The 16533-nt window shown below is 42.4% G+C and overlaps 1 protein-coding gene across 14 annotated transcripts in view; it reads right to left on the bottom strand.

Moving 5' to 3' along the window:
* Nucleotides 1-16533, bottom strand: part of SUN1 (Sad1 and UNC84 domain containing 1) — a 140115-nt gene that overhangs the window by 99499 nt on the left and 24083 nt on the right. For 5 of the 14 annotated variants that reach the window (XR_004541140.1, XM_033963967.1, XM_033963971.1 and 2 more), the window contains exon 1: nt 5987-6141. The exons of 4 other annotated variants lie outside the window; for them this stretch is intronic. The gene's annotated coding sequence lies outside the window, so the exon portion shown is untranslated. Of the gene's footprint in view, nt 1-5986; nt 6142-16533 lie in introns of those variants that run through there. 5 more of the 14 variants (XM_033963974.1, XM_033963973.1, XM_033963972.1 and 2 more) reach the window with 2 other exon arrangements.

Raw genomic sequence — 16533 nt, forward strand, 5'->3', positions numbered from 1 at the left:
CACATTTTTACTAATTTCTGACAGTAGTACAATTATACTACCAATAACTATCCTAGAAACTTTCTAGACAAAGTGACAGCAGTTATAATATTAGTAAATTACTTTTGATTTTAAGACCTTCTTTTCTGTGTCCTATTTGACTTCTTCCTGCTCCCCTTGGAGGTAAAGGGCCACTGGGTTAAGAACTCTTACTCCAGAAGATACAAAATATGGAAACATTCTCAAATTGAAAAATTTAATCCACATTTTGTTAAAAAGGATGGGGGGAAACACAACTGCTTTAAAAATCATCAAGTACGGAATTCTATAGCTAAACGATTAATGATCCAAATGTACTTTTCTGCACCATACTTAAACGGGTGATCAAAATGAACTCCCACATAGCCAAGGACTGTTTATGTACCTTATTAACGTTAGTCCCAAACAAATCCAACGCAAAGCTTTTGGAACCCTGTCTAAAAGCATTTACTTACAATTGCAAAACAAGAAGTGTACAGTTTTTTAACATTTCATTTTCCTGGCACTGATTCAAATTCCCCCTAGAGTAAACAGTCAGGACACACCCATGTAGACAAGCATAAACCAGTCACTGAATTACCTTTAAAAAAATTATCCTTGTATTAGATTTCATGTTTCTTTACAATATTTCTTCCTTTTCCCTTTCTCTAGTTCAGTCAAAACCCAATAAGAGTATATGACTTCATTCAAAACTACCTGAGAAATCCCTCCCCCCCCCCAATTTAATAGACCCTTACACCTGCTAACTATTTTCAATCTGTAGCAACGGTCCCGAGACCTATACTTTGCTCTCTCAGGAAGTCCATAACATGGGCCCTAAATCTAGTCATGGGTGCCATGAATATGCCCCTCCATCCCATTCAGAGCATTTGTAGCCTCAGCCGACACCTGATCTGAGTATCAAATCTAGGTCCTTCTGAATAGCACTTCCAATGCCACCCCTTTAGCAGATTCGTAATATGAAGCACTACTTACACTGTAATTTTTCCTCATGTATTGAGAGCTGGTTTTCAAATTTGGAATTTCTACTATTCAGAAACCTAAGCACTTCATTACTCGCTAATAGCAGTCAAGAAAGATAGCAGTAGTGAACATGAATCATCTATGTTTACAGCCATGGAAAACTAGCCCTTAAAATAGCAGCTTGTTTCCTGGTCTTAGTGATAGGTCTCCTTTCCTTTTTGCCTTTATTTTAAGACAGTACTGTTGCACCATAGCAGATGGCAGGACTGCTGTGGTTCTCTCATCCCTGCTTTTTCAACATTAACTTGCAATATAGAGGGCAATCACACAGATGATGCAAAGTCAAGGCTGTTTTGTATGAAGGTGCCCCTGGAAGCATACAACTATCTGAAAGCCAGGGACACATTAGATTGCTCATAAAATTCCTTTACTATATACTTTGAGCTTTCCCAGGTTACTGAAGCTATCAAATTCAACTATAGCAATGCTTCCCAATATGGAGTAGCAGGCTACATCAGGGCACCAGGATGACAACTAGGGAAGCTAAGTTCAGATCATGTGCTACATATTGAGATCTTTGGAAAGCCACTTAATCCTCTTTGCTTAAGTTAAAAACTAGACTGAGTTCTCTGGGCTCAGGGAATACCTAGTGAACCTGAATTACCGTATTTTTCACTCCATAAGACGCATTTCTTTTCCCACCCAAAAGTGGGTGGAATGTCAGTGCGTCTTATGCAGCAAAGACAATGACGAAACCCCCCCCCCCCCTTTTTAAACCCCCGTAGTATCTTTTTAAATGTCCCTTAAGTCTGGTGGTCCAGTGGTGTATCGGCCGGCAAGAGTGTGCTTTCTGTGCTCCTGCCTGGGCCGCTTTCTGAATGGCTGCCTCAGTTCTCGCGAATCCCGCAAGAACTGAAGCAGCCATTCAGAAAGCAGTGTGGGCCCAGGCAGGAACACAGAAAGCATGCTCTTGCCAGCCGATACCAGTTTGTACTCCATGGGAAGAAGAGTGCTGTTTCCGGCAGGTCTGCAAGTTCCGGCACATGAAGATTGATTATAAAAATACAGCGATTTTCTGTGCTACTGGGAAAACCAGCTCTCTGCATGTCAGAAGTCAAACTGTGCCTTCCACCACACAAGGGAACGTTATATTGATGGCATCTTCCTACCACCTCGCATGTCGGAGCCAGTAGAAGAGGAAGTGAAAGTAGCCCAGCTCTCGCTAACAGAATAAATTGGCAGCTCCGGTCAGTTCCTCATCATAACTGCATGAGGTGATAAAGGTGAAAAGTGCCAAGAATGTCCCAAGCCCCACGCACCCTCCTGTGGTAATCAATGTGGCTGATGACAAGGATGATAACAATCAGGCCCACCACACAACCATTGGCAGGGTACTTATCAGGTCACAACAGGCCAGGCCTTCTTCTAAAGGCCAAGGCACACACAAAAGACAGCCAGCAGGGAGGTTGGCCGGGGGGTGGGCAGGCTTGCATGAATGAATGACTACATGTATGTATGTTGTGTGTCTACTGGATTGAGGAGTGGGGGGGGGGGGGAGTTCCTGGTGTGTTTGGAACGGTTCATTTTGAGGCGATAGTGGCTTTCTGGTATTTGTTGGGAATGTTTAGCTGCTTTTCTTTTCTTCTTCTTTTCCTTTATTTAAAGGGGGTTTCTGACTGGCTCACTGTTTTGCCTTTGATTGGGTATCTCCCTCCTGTCCCAGCCTACCACTAGACCACCAGAGGGGTGGGGGAGGCAGGTTACAGGGCAGGGCAATGGGACAGGGTACAGAGCCTGGCAGGGAAGGGGGGACAGGGTACAGAGCCTGGCAAGGAGTATGGGGTTAGGTGTAGAGCCTTGCAGGGATTGCGGGGGGGCTGGGTGCAGAACCTGGTATAAATTAGTACACAATTTGGTTCAGAATGTTTTCCTCCTCTAAATCTAGGGTGCATCTTATGGTCAGGTACGCCTGCTTGTCCTGGGATAAAGCAATGTTACTTACCGTAACAGTTGTTATCCAGGGACAGCAGGCAGCTATTCTCACGTCCCACCCACCTCCCCTGGGTTGGCTTCTCTGCTAGCTATCTGAACTGAGGAGACACGCCCGGTGCATCGGGCGGGAAGGCACTCGTGCATGCGCGGTGCGGGCATCTCGAAACTTCTGAAGTTTCTTCAAGCAAGTATGCTTGTGAGACGTCCGCATCAGGGCTCTGTCGGATGACATCACCCACTAGTGAGAATACCTGCCTGCTTGTCCTGGGATAACCCATTTTATCACTTAAAAAGTTCACAAGGCCAGATGATGGGAAAAAATGAAAAAGTGGACCCCATGCTGACTGCCATTATTGGGCACAGATCACAGTGAATGTCCCGGGGCAAGGATGGGGGGGGAAGCCACCCTCTTTCTGGGACCCCCATCTGCTGAAGTGACCATTTGGGATTCAGACTCCCAGTTTGGGAAGCAATAGGTTGTAGTTACTGAAAGTATTCAAGTGAACAAGATCTTTTGATTAACTCACTTACATGAGGCAAATTATTTCCATCCATAATCAATTATAATTTCCAAAGCTTACTGAAAAATCAAAATTTCTTTGGAAACTGTTTATTCAGAAGTTATTTGAATGTAAAAATTGTCTCAGCACAGAGAAAACAGAACACTTACACGTAGTAACTGGGCCAGCAGCTGCACTGTGTGCTACCATGCATGAGCACAATGTTTCTCGCATGCATACTCAATTCCTGCTCTTTAGGTCAGAAAACCTAAAGGTTGAAAAGGCAGCATTTACAGTTCTCAGAGGGAATCTGATCAACTTCATATAAGAGTGGTTAAAATCTGCATTATATATTTAACCCTATCATCCCCTGTATAGTCCCCTACCACCCCTCAGCCCTCTCTCAGACTCTCCTTTTTCTGCTATGTTATTCCGCCTCATCAGCCCCCCTTCTAATTCCCTACATGGGCACTATGTTCCGACTCCCCCTTTTGTCCTGTGTCTGTCATAATTAGATTGTATCAAATCATTCAACTGACCCACATTGGTAACAAAATTCATGGAGAATGATCAAAATAAAGTTTATAAAAATACTCAGAGATGTGGAACTCTGTAAGGAAGGCTTGAATACCTCCCTTGGGTGAAGAGTTCACCTTCCAGTCATTGTTGTTTTATAAAAACTTTGATCACTAACTCCACAGAATATTGCTTGATTCAGTCTCAAAAAACTTTCATAATAAAGATTTTTAACGTATTTGAGAGTCACTGTGTGTTGTACTATGTGCTGAAATAACACTTAGCTTAAGCAGGACTTGGGGGTCCCAACGTGGCCCCGTTTCGTTCCCTGCGTCAGGGGACCCGAGTAGTATAATTCAGACAGGTTCCTGATGAGATGCTGTTGAAAAATTGCTCTCGTGACTATCAAAAATGATTCTGGAGTAAATTGGATGGAGCAACAGTTAAAAAATTTAAATGTGGAACTAAATATAATTTATTTAAATAATATTATTGACTGCTAGGGATGCATGCACATCTATCCAGAATAGACAAATTACTGTTGGTCATATTAAATAGGCCAATTTGATATACCATAATTTACTATGTTACGATTTAATTTTTTAAAGTGCTTATGCTTTCAGATTTTGTAAATGCTTCATGAAGTTACTAGGTGTTACCCTATATAAGACTATCACTACAGGTCTGGCTCACTGAAAGCACTTGCTATCTTGTTGCCCTGTGGTTACTGTAGCCAAACCTGCTCCTGCTGGTCTTAAAAAGAGTAAGAAAATCAGAAGCAACATTGATTTATAATGGAAAAGGGTAATTACAGTACTTGTAATTGGTATTCTCTGAAACCCTATTTCCTTCCCTCCCCTCAGGTAAATCTTCATGGGGTCATATGGCCCACTGTAGGGCCACAGCCAGGTCATGTGACCCATTGGTGTGAATCAATTAAAACATTTTTATAATAGTATGGCCAATATGAATTTTATTTATAAAGATTTTAAAGTATTTCAGTTTGCTCCATATACAAACCATCTTAAAAATAACACCCACAAAAACACACATTTGAATTTCTCTTTTATAGAGGAAAAAACCCGCCTACTATCCATCAATTTCATTCTGAACACTTTCCTGCCTCCTCCACCCTCCCCCAAAAAAATCCCTTTAAATTTTACAGGAAGCCTTTTCAAGAGAGATTCTATGAAAACTGTCAGCTATTTTTTTTTTCTTTCCACTTCCTCCATGCAGTGTGCTCTCATTAAAATTGTACCAATATGAAAATATTTAAAATATTGGTGCTGCTACCCTGTGCTGAATTTAAACATTACCATCCAATCCATCAGGTCATTGCTTGGCTACCAAATTTAAACAGGCTGAAAAGCATAGGGCATGGATCAAACATAAAACATCTGAAAACAAAAGAATAGAGAATTATACATATAAAGCTTTGAATCTTTAAAATGTTGTTAGGTTAAACCAGAAGGGTCTTTTTTTTTAGTGTACCTGCCAAAAGAGTGCACATGGGTGGCAAAACATTACATATGAAAACAAAAATGCATAAAACGTTCTGGGCAGTCACAAGGTAATTTGCTAAGTGACTTCTCTGTAGTTTAAAAGTCTGAAGCGCAGCAAATATAGAACACAATAGCAGCTTTAAACACACTAGATACAAATACAGCTGCTGTGACACAGTCCAGGTTAACAAATGTAGCCCAACTCTCATGAAATTATTAAAATGAATTTTACATGCAGGGAACAACAACCTGAGTCACTTGGGAAGAAACAAAACCTGAATGGCCTAGTCCAATTAAATGAGAAGAGCACTACAACATGGCATGCAAACAGCATATCAACCACCAAGAAATTAATCTGCATGCAACTAGGTATGTAAACATTTTTTTTTTTTAAACACAACTAGCCTCTCATTTACAACTTGCTCCCTGTGCAGCACCAAGACCAATTCATCAAGCCTGCAAATAGAAAAAGAATAAATACATCTAACCTTGTACCTCAAATCTAGTATCTTCTTTGATTCACATATTTGTAAGAGATGATTGGGATGCAGTCTACATCCTTCACTCTGTGTTTCTCAGAAGGGAAGTTTCCAAGTTGACAGCATATTTTATTCCACGCTGCTGCAGAATCCCAAAATGGCCTCCCAGCCTCAACAAAGCCTGAAGGATCAGACTAATCTGATCCACCCACTCACTGTTGCTCTTGTCAGTCTGATGCTGTTTGTACTCATTGGATGCTGCTGTATTTGAACCAGCCCACTAAGACTTTAACCCACTGGCTTCCTTCCATAAGGAAAGAAAACACTGCCTAAATTTAAACATCCCGTGCTATCCCTGAAATCTATCCAGTGGCTGAATTTATTTTTAGACAGAAGAGTATTGCTCTTTATTGTTTTTGCACTAAATGTTGCAGTTCAAAATTTCATTTTTAATAACAAACTTGATGGCATAAAAGTTTCCAAAGAATTACAACAAATTCCAGTCTGAGCTGGGAAACAAAACACACACATGAGCATGATAGGAGTAGAGGGAGTTAAATCCATCTTGGAGAGAGAAACAAGGCATCAAATACAACAGGGAGTTAATATGTTACTACAGCAGATGCAAATGAAGAGTGAGACACAAAGCCTGTCCTAAACAGGTCATTTGCAAAGACAATACTGTATATTTCTATATAATGTCTTCAAGAATACATTGATTCATTCTTTTTTTGAGAGCAATTTCCTGTAGTTTCTAAAACATGTACTCTTATGAGACTGCCAAAAGAATTGGATGAGATTTTTTTTATATAGGCAGAACACACTATTTACACAAGTAAACCTGTTTAAAGATGAAAGTATGATTTATTTATTTTTTTTTACATACACTTCTCTCTCCGTATTCAAGGTGGATGCATAGCTGCAAATATGGAAAAACCGCGACTAACTTTTCATGTTATTTGCAGTTTTTTTGTAACAGCCAGCGTTTTTGTTATTAAAACCGCGAATAACTTTTCAGCTGTTATTCAATGATTTTGAAAACGGCCACTATTATTACTATTAAATTCGCAAAGCTTTTAGCAGGCAAGCAGTGATTCCCAAAGCTTTTGGCAGGCAAGCAGCGATTCCCAAAGCTTTTGGCAGCTTTTAGGGATTTAAGCAGGCAAGCAGCGATTCCCAAAGCTTTTAGCAAGCAAGCAGCAATTTTCTGGGTAATAACGATTTTCTCCATGCATGCTGGGAAGCAGCATTTCGCTCTATGGATGCTGGGAAGCAGCGTTTTTCTCTGTGCACACTGGGAACCAGCAATTTTCAGGGTGAAAGATTTGAAGCTTCGATTTTGTGGGAGAAAGCATGGAAGCAGAGTGAATGTTGGTAAACGTTAAACTTTTTTTTTTTTTACAGTAAAAGGAAAGGAACTTTAATCATGATGTAATTTGGTGGGGCGGAGCCAGCCTGCAAAAAATTGCAAATAAGTGAAACCGCGAGTGCCAAAACCGCAAATACGGAGGGAGAAGTGTATAGGGTTCCTTTTACTACACTTTGCTTAAATGGGCTTAGACTCAAGGGTCCTAATGCAGGACTTTCCTATGCGCTAAGCCCATTTCTAGCATGACCATAAATTTGGCCTTTTAAAATTATTTTTCAACATTAGCACTAGTGCAGCGCTACTGAAAAAAAATGTATGCTCCTATATTCATTTACTGTGTGCTAATGTCAGCGCACAAGGCAGACAGCACTTCCATGCCCATTCTCTCTCTCATTCTCTCAAAAAACAATCTCACACAGTTTTGCCATTTGCATATGCTAACGCAAAACACCAACATCTTGTGTTAGGCCATTTTTCTCATGTTAAGTGCACGATAGTGCTTAACGTGATTTGGTAAAAAGGCTCTATAGTTTTCCAAAAGGCAAATTATGTTGTGGTCATGCAAAAAGGCAAATTTCAAGTGGAATAGCTTCCGAAACAGATATGGGAATGCAAATACAACATCTGAACAGATTGATTTTTAAAAATTTGTGATATAAAATGATAAAAAGGATTTAAGGTCCATGTGTAGAGTTATGAGCTTAAGAGAGCCCCCTCATTTTCTTTTTAGCTAAGAATATGAACTAGAGCCCCCAATGCACAAAGGGTTTCTTTGTAACCACACTCAAAGCAGTTTACATACAGGTATTTCAAGCATTTTCCCTACCTGTCCAGTGGGCCCACAATCTATCCAATGTACCTGGGATAGTGGAGAATTAAGTGACTTGTCTAGGGTCACAGGGAGCAGTGCGGGGTTTGAACCCACAACTTCAAGGTGCTCAGGCTGTAGCTCTAATCACTACACTACAGAGAACTCTATGCAAATACAATACAAGGAACTCATTAGTACAGAGGTACCTTGGTTTACGAGCATAATTCGTTCCAGAAGCATGCTCGTAAACCAAAATACTTGTATATCAAAGCTAGTTTCCCCATAGGAACTAAGGGAAACTCGTTTGATACGTTCCCACCCACCCCCACTCACCGAGATCAGCAGTGCTGCTCTACCCGCCACCCCCCGAGAACCAGCATTGCTCCCCCCGAAGGCCCATCCGCGATCCAGCACCCCTCCGCCGCGATCTGAAATTCCCCAGACCCACCCGAACACGCTTCTTACTTCCATCTGGCCACCGGCACCGGCATGTCCTGTGCGTTGGTGCCGGTGCCCGAAAATCTGCCTTCTCTTCTTTGCTGGGCCTAACCCAAGCATCTGTAACCATCAATAAGCATAGCATGTAAAAAACTTCTTTCCCATAACAAATCTCAAAAGGCAGTAATACAGAATACAAACAACAACAAACTTCGAAAGTTGCAAAAGAAAAAAAACGACAAACAAAATCCAGAAAGAGTGGGGCTCTGGATTCATCTACTGCGTCTAAAGGAAAGAAAATTAACAGGTAAGAACATAATTTTTCCTTCCTTAGCAACAGCAGCAGATGAATCCAGAGACCAATGGGATGTAGTAAAGCAATCCTCAATCTGGATGGAAAGCAAACACCGCCTCCGCAACAACCGAAGCACAAAGCGCATCCACTGCATGCGCCCCCACATCCAATCAGTAATGCTGAGATAAAGCACTCTCGTAAGACCAAGTAGCTGCAAGATAAAACTCTTCCAAGGAAAAAAACCTCTGGACCGAGTCCAAGAAGTAGCCATCGCTCTGGTGGAATGGTCATGAAGTTCTTTCGCCAACCGCTTCCCTGCCATCAAGCAAGCGTAAATAATGTCCTCCTGAACCCATCATAGAAACATAGAAACATAGAAATAGACGGCAGATAAGGGCCCACGGCCCATCTAGTCTGCCCACCTTAATGTCCCTCCCCTACCTTTGCCCTGTGAATAGATCCCATGTGCCGATCCCATTTGGCCTTAAAATCAGGCACGCTGCTGGCCTCAATCACCTGTAATGGAAGACTATTCCAGCGATCAACCACTCTTTCAGTGAAAAAGAATTTCCTGGTGTCACCTCTTAGTTTCCCGCCCCTGATTTTCAACGGATGCCCTCTTGTTGTCGTGGGACCCTTGAAAAAGAAGATATCTTCCTACGCCTCGATGCGGCCCGTAAGATACTTGAACGTCTCGATCATGTCCCCCCCTCTCTCTGCGCTCCTCGAGCGAGTATAGCTGTAATTTGTCAAGCCGTTTTTCGTATGGTAGATCCTTGAGTCCCGAGACCATCCGGGTGGCCATTCTTTGCACCGACTCCAGTCTCAGCACATCCTTGCGATAATGCGGCCTCCAGAATTGCACACAGTATTCCAGGTGGGGCCTCACCATGGATCTATACAATGGCATAATGACTTCCGCCTTACGACTGACGAAACCCCTTCGTATGCAGCCCATGATTTGTCTTGCCTTGGACGAAGGATCGAGCGATGGAGGCTTTGGACGCCGCCATACATTTGAGGCATCCCTTGAATACAAAAAGGTGATCTAAACAACTAAAAGTCGTTAGAAACCTAGCTCACGGAGAATGCTACGCACTTTTAAAAAAAATGCAGTGAATAAAAGCACGGCTCCCCATTTCTCCTCCCAGGAAGAAGGAAGGAAAAGTGAGTGTGTCATAAAAGAAAAATGGCATCTCTTTAGAAAGAAATTGTGGTACCTTCTGAACCGACAACCCAGATTTTGTAAATCAGAAATAGGAATCCCCACCGAACAAGGCCTACAACTCAGAAAACCGCCGAGCTGAAGCCATGGCCACAAGAAACCCCATGTTCAAAGGCACAGCCCTTTAGAGTCTCAAAAGACAAGGATGAAATGAAGCCTTCAGTAAACTGTGAAGAAGTACCTTAAGACTGTACTCTGGACAGGGCTTTCTAAGAGGTGTACGAATATACTGTACTCCGTTTAGGAACTGAACTACATGAAGCTGAGAAGTAAGCGAAGAGCAATATACCTAGCCCTTGTAACAAGCTAAGAATGGCACTTGAAGCTGAAGGGAATTGAACGCTAAGCCCTTGGCAATACACTTGTGCCAAAAAAGAACTCTGGAAGGGTGCAAATGTTGAGAAGTACCCAAGAAAGGAAAAACCTCCAAAAGGAAGAAGAAGCTACAGGTGAAGACATCTGTATCACCTGGATAAGAGAAGATACAACTTGCTTCGCATAACCCTTACACATCAGCCATGACTTTTCAAAAGCTAGGTCTAAATACCAAAGTAGTATGAATATCCATATTGATCGGACCCTAGGTGAGCAAATCCGGAGATACCAGGAAACTCAACAGTCCGGCTGTCGAAAGACTCATCAGATCCGCATAGCAAGGATGACGCAGCCAATCCAGAGATTCTACAAATACTGTGCCCTGAAAGCGAGCTTGAGATGTCAAATCCAAACCATCATCAGCCAGGGGAAAACACTGAAAAAAAGAGAAAACCAGAGGCAAGAAAGAAGCCACGCTGCTACCCCCTCTGACTGGAGGGAACGCATACAGGAACTCTTAGAAAGCTTACCTATGCAATGCCGTCTTATTTACTATTTAAATTCATTCTCTTTTACACACTAAAGTTAGGACATTTATCTTCCACCTAATTAGAATATTCAAACCCAGTTTATACCTTAAAAAAACAAACGCACACACACAGAGCGACAGATCTTAAAGCAAAACCACCAAATTTGGTTTGGCTTTTTTCTAGGAAACTGGAGAACTTGTGGATTGCTATGAGCAGTTCCCAACTCTAGATCATAAATACAGTTCAAGTGCTTAGCCAGTCAGAAAGTGCATCTGACCTGTATGCAGAGGACAGCCTTTTGGCTAGACTAATCTGTTACATAATGTAGGGGAGGAACAAATACAGTGTCACCCGAATCCACCAAGGATACAAAACTGTTTGGACCTTGGCCACACAGGAAGGACTAAAACTCCAGTACATATAATACAACAAAAATATTTTCTCTACGGTGCCTAATGAATGTTTGGATATATTTGTGCATGTGCAATGCTATATAAAACAAATTTGGAATGTAACGTTCCAAAAAAAACTGTCAGCCTTGAGCATACTATTTATTTATACTTTTTTGTTGCTATTGTTTCACAACTACTGGAGTACATATGCCAAAACTGATACCAAAGTTATTAGAACAAAATCATAAACAGTTCTAGTATCAACGTTTCTAAGTGTGTTCCATAGGCTGCAAACAGTATTTAACACTATACTCTTTTCTCAGTGTGATTGACAAATACTACTGGCGGAATTCTGTGCAAAGTTTTTGAAAATTCTGCAAAGAATATTTGTATGTTTTGTGTAGAATTCTCCTGAGGCCTGAAATTCTTTCCTGCCTTTTCCTCTTTCAGGTTCCAGCCTCCACAGTTCCCTCTCTCACTCGCACCCTGAATCCCCTACTTAGCCCCCATAGTCTGGCATCTCTCTCCACTGGTTAAGAATCTCTTCCTCCCTTCCCACCCCATTTCTGGTCTTGGTCACTCTCTCTTCCTCTATCACCTCCAACCACCCCCCCTTGTAGGTCCAGCATCCATGTCCTCTCACCCTACTCAACTCCTCTCTCACTTGTACCCTAAATCCCTTCCCCACTCCCTGAGGTCTGGCATCTCTCCCTCTCTACGATCAAGCATCTCTTCCTTATCATAGCCTTTTCTGGTCTGGGTTTCCTTCTCATCCCGTTTCCCCTCTACTTACTGGTCCATCATCCATGTTTCCTCCCCTCCCTGCAGTTTTAGCATCCATGTCCCCTCCTACCCCCGCTTGCAGTCCAGGATCCATGTCCCCTCCTCTTCTTCCCACCCATGAGCCTAAAATCCACATTCCCTCCTTCTCCCCCCCCCCTCAAATTGTGGTCCAGCATCCATTCCTCCTTCCCTGCATGAGTCTAGCTTTTCTCTGACCAACCAACCCCCCTCCCATGAGATCCAATATGCCTACAGCCTCCCAGAGCAGCAGTAGCGATAACAGTCAGCAGAGGGAGTGCTGCGAACAGGCTGCTCGTGTCTGGCCCTGCAGCCAGGGCCTTACCTCTGCCACATCATCCATCTGCAGGAAGTGATGCGGTAGAGGAAGGACCTGACGGGGCCAGCTGAAAGCTGCCTGTTTGAAGCACTAGCTCTTCCAAATGGCTGCCATCACTTCTGCTTCTTTGGGAGGGTATAGGCATGTTTAGTCTCATGGTGTGGGGGGAGGGGTTGATCGGAGAGAGAGAGAGGCCAGATCAGATCAGGTGAGAGGAGGGGATGGGAATAGGAGCAGAACGGAAGGTTTCTGTAGAATGTTGCACAGCAGGAGCAGAATTCTGCACAGATGGAAATTCTACACAAGTTCTGCGCTGCGCAGAATTCTGCTAGGAGTAGTATACATTTGCAAAGACATGTGGAAAAAAAAAAAGCAAAAGGAAAATATTAGATTTCTTTGGTGCTTCTGAAAGGAGATAATACTGCCTCTGCTCTAAGACAGTTTTCAAAGGAATTTGCCTACACAACTTAATAGTTACCTGGGTAAATTTCCCAGGCTGAAAACTTCTTTTTACTTAGTATCTGCACAGGTACATCTGTCCCAATGGACATCACCACATACATACACTTGCTCTTAAAATATATACTGTACTTCATGCAGTCATTTTTTAGAAACACACGTGCATACATTTTTCTCTGGTGCTGTCCTCAAGCTCATGCAGTTAGTGTTATCCATCTCCTAACAGGTCTGACCATGTAAACTACTTGCATTTGCTGCCAGTTATTTTTATTATTTTATTTAAATAACGAATGTACCTCAACTAAATTTTTTAACCACACAATTATTGCATGATCCAAATGAAAAAGAGTTGAAACAAATTTAGTATGTACAATCCTACTAAAAATAAAAATCTGATGATTTTAATTTTATAATCATCTCCACTCCTTTTTCCATGGGCACAATCTCTTCCTAGCTCCCTCCCCACCCCGCACTGCCCTTCTCCTCAGGAAACACCTCATCTCATCTCTCCCCAGGCATATTTCCTCCTATCTCATAAGAACATAAGAATAGCCATACTGGGTCAGATCAATGGTCTATCTAGCCCACTGTTCTCAAACTCAAACCCTTTGCAGGGCCACATTTTGGATTTGTAGGTACTTGGAGGGCCTCAGAAAAAATAGTTAATGTCTTATTAAAGAAATGACAATTTATGCATGAGGTAAAACTCGTTATAGTTTATAAATCTTTCCTTTTGGCTAAGCCTTAATAATAATATTGTAATTTATAGCTAAAGAGACATATGATGAAGAAATTCTTATTTTACTTTTGTGATTATGATAAATATACTGAGCGCCTCAAAATAGTATCTGGCGGCCGCATGTGGCCCCTGGGCCATGAGTTTGAGACCACTGATCTAGCCCAATATCCTGTTTCCACAGTGACCAATCCAGGTCACATGTACCTGGCAAAAACCCAAATAGCAGCAACATTCCATGCTACCAATCCCAGGGTAAGCATTGGCTTCTTCCATGTCTGTTTCAATAGCAGACTATGGGCTTTTTGTCCAGGAACTTGCCAAACCTTTTTTAACCCATGTTAGCTGCTGTTACAATATCCTCTGGAAACGTGTTCCAAAGCTTAACTACTCTCAGAGTGAAAAAATATTTCCTTGTAATGTCATCAAGTGTCCTCTAGTTTTTGTAATTTTTGATGGAGTAAAAAAAAAGTAAAGTACAGTGTTCCCCTGGTCACATTCACGATCAGCGGTTCGTGGTCCTGGTCCAGTGTTCTCCCCAGAAATTTTTTACAGCCGGGTGGGGCGGGATGGGGAAATTTGGTGGTGGGGAAAATTAAGGGCTCCTTTTACTAAGCTGCAATAGCTTTTTTAGCGTGTGCAGAATTGCCGCGCTACCACGGCTATAACTAACGCCAGCTCAATGCTGGTGTTAGCGTCTAGCACGTGCAGCAATTCTGCGCAAGCTAAGCGCGCGGTAAAACTGTTATTGCAGCTTAGTAAAAGGAGCCCTAAATGTGTACTATTTGTATTAGTTAATTATTATTAGTTATTTTCCAATGCTCAATATGACTGCCTTTCTTAAGGTTTGACACTTGTTCCATAATTTTTTATTAAATTTAAGAAGTATCCAATTCTAGAAATGAATAATTAGATATTTGCCCCCTTTCAAATGGTATAGAGCAGCGTCTTTAAAACTTTTTTTTAACTCCGGCACACTAAACGGAGCAAATGTTTTTTGTGGCACACTAAATGCAGCAAATGTTTTTCATGGCTGGAAAAAAATTTCTGGGGAGAACACTGTTGCCATTAGTTTTCAAGGTCCAATCACATCAAAGAATTATGCTTATGGGGGCAGTTGTATAATAAAAAGAATGGATAACATATCATGAGAAGTGAAATTGTCATGAATAAGAGGGATACATATCCTGTAGGTCCTAAAAGCAGGCTTGTGGATTAGATATAAACTATGAAGGCAGTGGTGTACCTAGCATATGTGACACCCGAGGCCCATCATTTTTTGACACCCCCCCCCATCTGTATGAAAAACATGATTTTTAGTAACAATCCATACATCACCCAAGAGTGTACTTAGGAAAAGGCAACAACTTACATACAACAGTGAGCAGTACATCAATACACCCATTGTAAAACTAAACAAGCCAGACTAGTACAGATCAATCCTACAGTCAATCCCAATTGAAAACCATGCCTTTCGAACACACAGAACACAAAAAACACCTTTGCCTAGTATGGAATATGTAATCACAAACTAACCCCTCTCCCTTTTACAAAACTGTAATGTGGTTTTTAGCCATGGTGGTAACAGCTCAGACTCTCATAGAATTCTGAACAATTACCACTATGGCTGGTGCTAAAAAAACGCTCTACAGTTTTGTAAGAGGGGGGATAAAATAGAAAGACGTAGACAAAGATTAAATTGAACCACCAAGAAGCTGGACTCTGCATACAATGCAACACCACAGAAACAGCGATGAATCTCCCCTAAAGCAAAAAAATAAATATAATTTTTTCTACATTGTCTTCTCTGATTTCTGCTTTCCTCAAAGTCTTGTCACTCTCTTCCTTTCATCCACTGTCTACCCTCTCTCTGCCCCTTCTATATGGCATCTTCTCTCCTTGTATTCCACTTCCATCTCTCCCTTCACCCCTATTATTCTGGCATCCATCTTATTCCCTTCTCTCCTCCAATGGTCTGGCATCTCTCTCCTCTTCTTCCCTTCCCTCTCCCACACCCCCATGGTCTGGCATTTCACTCTCTCCTCTCCCTTCCCCCCACTTCCATCAGCATCGGCCCCCTTTCTTTCCCTCCAACCCAATTCCATCCAGTATCCTTCCCCTTATGTCTCTCTCTCCTTTCCCTGCACACCAATTCCATCAGCATCTGCTCCCTTTCTCTCCCTCCATCACCCTTCCATACCACCCTGACCCCCTTTTTCTCCCTCCACCACCCTTCTATGCTCCTCTCTCCCTTCAAACCAGCAAGGTCCCATGATGACTGCTTCTATTGCCTCTGCCTCTGGAAGATGTACATGACGTTGGAGGGGGTGGACCGGCAGACGCAGGAAGTTGTGGCAAGGTTCCGCAATGACTGCAGCTGCCGGTCCACCCCTTCCGACGTCACTTACATCTTCCGGAGGCAGAGGCGGCAAATGCAGTCATCGCGGGACCTTCCTGCACTTCAGTGCGGCTGCCAACTCTGCTTTGGAATAAGTACGGCAGCCACGCTGATGTGCAGGTGCTATTTAGAGCAGCTCGGAAGGTTCTGGATCTAGCCGGCTGTGTAACCTCCTAGGGCTGGCAGCCGGGGCGGTCTGCCACCGTATGAGGGGACAAAAAATAATAAAAAGAATGGATAACTTGACCGATTTATGTCATAAAATGTAATTCTAAACTAAAAAGACTCCAGACAAAAAGCAGACTATAGAAAGGAAACCAGAAAAGACCAAACCCATAGTACTAAGATCCAAATGCTAAAATCGTACATGTCCATTATGAAGAGAGTGTGGATCACCGCTAATTATAACGAGTGAGTCTTTAAAATATGAGACGGGAACGGATAGCCAGACCTTGTGGACAGAAGTGACAAATAC

Source organism: Geotrypetes seraphini, chromosome 11 (assembly GCF_902459505.1).
Source record: "Geotrypetes seraphini chromosome 11, aGeoSer1.1, whole genome shotgun sequence".
In the NCBI taxonomy this organism is placed as follows: domain Eukaryota; kingdom Metazoa; phylum Chordata; class Amphibia; order Gymnophiona; family Dermophiidae; genus Geotrypetes; species Geotrypetes seraphini.